Consider the following 4,123-nt stretch of genomic DNA (forward strand, 5'->3'; position numbering starts at 1 on the left):
AAAACAAACGCAGTGTTTAGTTTGTTCGTCCATCCGACGCGTCGGGCTTTTGTATTTGTATTTATTTGCCGCTTTCCAATCCCTACTACAACACTGGACAGTCCTGCTGCTGTTGGAGTGGGAGCTTCTGCTGCTGTCCCCTTTGTTGCTGTTGTTTTAGGCAAGAAATTCGATTTACTAGCTGATTGCTGTTAGCGAGCCCAAAACAAAAAGGAAATGGGCAAGGAAAACGCACAAAAGGGGATCGACCATGGGATGACTACGGCACAGAGGCAGCTGCCAGGGAGCGTTGCCCGGATTGAGGGATAGCAGCGCTGTTGCTACACCGTGGAGAATGGAGAGGCTTCGGCGTAAATTTAAGCGACAAGGCCTAGACCTATGCTTCATTGATTTAAAGGGCGCATCGTCAATAAATAAAACGACATAAAAATAGGCAATGCTGCCCCCGGACAGCGGACAGCGGACAGCGGACAGCGGCAATCGGACGGCATTTGGCATTGGCAGGCGTTAACCGAAAAAACGAAGCAACAAATAATGCGAAAACAAGAAAAAGAAAAAACAAGCACAGAAAAAATACAAATAAATAGACGCAAGAGCAACGGCAGCAGACAATTAAATTTTGTACAAATTGAGTGTAGAAATGTGGCAGGCAAACGCACAGGAAGGCAGCAACAACAGCAACGATCCACAGCTGGGGCAGAGAGCCGTCCGAAAAGATGGCAGTCGATAGCGCATTTTTATGGCAATTTAAAGCACTCGAAACAGGATATGAAAGCGGGGAAGGGCTGTGGCCATGGGACGATGTGCAGACAGGACCAGGCCACACACACACACACAGACAGCCCTTGGCAAATGATGCGCCCATTACGTGCACGCTGGCAAAATAGTTAATTTTATCGGCCGTTGAAGGAGAGAAATATAAATGTACTCACAGCCTGGCAGACTCGACTTCATAACCAAGGCAAAAACCACATCAAATAATATGGCTTGGCCGAAACTTGCGCTCAATAAAGTAGCCGACTTGAAGCAACTAACTTCCATTGTACTTTGTTGGCAAAGTGGTTGGAGAGAGCGGTCGAGGGCGGTCTCAGGGTGTGGGGAATGTTCAATAGATATACAACCATCGGTGGCTGTGCGAGAGGTTTTGCGGATGCAACCAACTGAAGAAGGTGCGCGCTCATCCGTTCATTTATTCATTCATTCAGTCATTCATTTTGAAAACGTTCATTGGTTAGTCAGTCAGTATGTCCGGGCCGGGCAATCATTCAAGGCACAAGCCACGCTTCCCTCACTCTATACTCTCCATTGCCAATGCCAATGCCATGCCACTCGAGTCAGCCTCAGCCTCAGTCCCTGTCCAGCTCTAGTCCAGCTCCATCGGCAGTCAGGAGTGGAAGCATTTTCAATAGACCATGCTCATGGCCCAGGTTCTATGCGCACACACATTGACTCGTATAAGCAGTCCCCAGTTAGCAATAGCGTTCGTCACTCGTTAACTGAATCGTGTTTGCCTTTCATTTCCATCTGCCAGTGCCACTGCCACTGCCACTGCCACAACTCCAACTGGCACTGGCACTGGCACAGCCTCTGCAGCAGCTCCTCTTTGCTTTTTATTGTATATTGTTTCTTATTCGCTGTTTTATTTGCAACTTTGTGTGACGGCGCGGGCCAAGGGATTGGCATTCATCTCGTTCTGTTCCTTTTCCTTCCTTTCCTTTCTCTCTTTTTTTTCTCCCATTTTTTGGTGCTCGTTCGTGCACGCGCTCGTTTTGGTCGCTCCAACCGTTACAGTTTCAATTCATTTCTAGCATATTTTCATTTGGAATTCATATTTTCTTAACAAAAGTTTTGTGGGAATATTTTTTTTGAGGACTGGGTGCGAAGGGTGCGCCGTTGCATGGTAACTTTTCATTCTCTGCACCAAATGAGGCAGAAAAAAATTTATACAAAGGCAAACGTCAAGCTTGAATCACTCAAACGTAACGGACGAGAAATGAAAACGGAAGCTGTGCAACAAATGTTTAAATAAATATTAAAAATAAAATGCTGCCACATAAAAAATGAAGAATAAGAAAAGGTAAATGGAAAAGTTAAAGGTAAAGCGGTGGCGGGAGGGGCACGGGGGTGGGTGACGGGGTAAAGGAAAACAAAATGGGCGGAAGGCAACGGCAATGATGCTAATGAAATAAATCATATGGAAATATGCATAAATCAAATTTTTGCCAGCAGCAGTTCGACTTTGTTCTGCCTTGGCTTTTGGGTGGGTGTTTGCTGTGGAGAGCAACCTTTGCTTTGTGGCTGGAAACGAAAGGAAATGAGCGGTTAAAATAACACAAACGCAACGAGCAAACGGCATATCGATTTCCACACAATTGCAGCGTTGACGACAATTGCGAATAAATTGCTTGATTTGGCCAAATAACCAAATAACCAAATAACCGAGCGCATCAACGCGCACACCAAAATGGCCATAATAACGGCACACACACACAATGACTACACACTCACACACGAGTACTTCCTCACTTCCGAGCCGTTTGCCCCACTCCTCAGCCACTCATTGTCGCATCCTGTGCGGCATGTCGTGCGGCTTGTCATTCGCATACAAACCGTAGCTGAAAATTCATAAGAATTGCCACAAATATTCATATATGGACTGGCAACACGAACACACACACACACACACACACACACACACAGGGGCCAATAAACGACATGGCATACACCCAATAACCGTACAGAGGACAATTTACCAGTCCCCCAGTGCCGGCCTCACACCCGGAACCGTAGCCAGACAACGTCGGAACCCCAAAAGCGGCATACAATTGCACGGAAGTGTCATCGCCAAGTGTCGTCGAGGCAATAGGCATGTTGTCAGGGGCCAACTCGACACTCACGACAGTCAGTCAGTCAGTCAGTCAGTCGGATCCGGCCGTGGCACATTCGAGTCGAGGAGGCTCTTCCGTTGAGCTGCACAATGGCAATAATAATCAAATTGGAAATATTTTCCATCGCCTTCAATTTGACTCATAACCCTGTGGCGTTTGGTGTCTGCACTCCGGCGGCGTGAGGCTTTGTAAATTATATCCACAGTCCCAGCTCCAGCTCCAGCTCCAGCTCCACTCTGGCATGTGTATTAAGGACACGGAATATTTGTACTTGCGTAATTGCAATCATTGTATTGCGCCTCATACGAGAAGTCACAATAATTGAAGTTAATTTGAATAAATATTGCATTGATGGGTAATCAAAAGAGTCGCACTGAAACTGGGAAAAGCTTTACTTAAATTCAGCAGAGGGAAATGGTTAAATCTTGGACCTATTTTGGCTACTAGTTAACACAGAAACTCTTCAACAAATTATCTTCCGAAGCGTTCTCCAACATTCGTACGTGCATTGATCATTCACAGAAAAGATTCAAAAGGCAGCACGGATTTTCGTGGCACTTTGTAGATTTAATTTTGAATATTTAGCCCAGCGACGACACCCTTGGCCAACTTGCGCGAAATATTCCAAGTACGTTCATGATATGTTTGTACATAGAGATGATATATGTACACATGGATGTATGGGAAGGGACTCTAACCCCATGCATGGCTGGCGTTTTTGTAATGTATCCTCGTAGCAGACACACACACACACACGCACACAGGCACACAGCCAGCCATGCAAAACTCCAGTGTGTGTGTTTTTTTCCTGCGGTAAATTGACATTTTGGTTGAGGAAAAATGAGAGAGAAATAAGAAGAGCAGAAAAAAAAAATAACACAAAATTCGAGACGCGTCACACATTGTAAAATCCTGCGGCATCGGGGTGTCCTTGAACGTGTCGCTGCCATGGGGCGTGTGCCCCGCGACTGGCTTTTGCCGCTGCCGCTGCCGCTGCTCGACTCTGTCCTGATTCTGACTCTGACTCTGGTTTGGCAGGCAGCTTAGCGGTCGCAGCAAAGCCGCAAAAGAGTCGACGCTGACTTGGCCCTGCCATCGTCACGGTTGCCTGCCACACACGCTGGTGGGGGGGGGGGGGGGGGGGGGGGGGGGGGGGGGGGGGTAAACTTTTGCTGTGGCAGGCATGCTTTTAATATTGCAATTGGGTTAACTCTGTCCCCCAGAAACAGCAAAAA

Source organism: Drosophila guanche, unplaced genomic scaffold, assembly GCF_900245975.1.
Source record: "Drosophila guanche unplaced genomic scaffold, DGUA_6, whole genome shotgun sequence".
In the NCBI taxonomy this organism is placed as follows: domain Eukaryota; kingdom Metazoa; phylum Arthropoda; class Insecta; order Diptera; family Drosophilidae; genus Drosophila; species Drosophila guanche.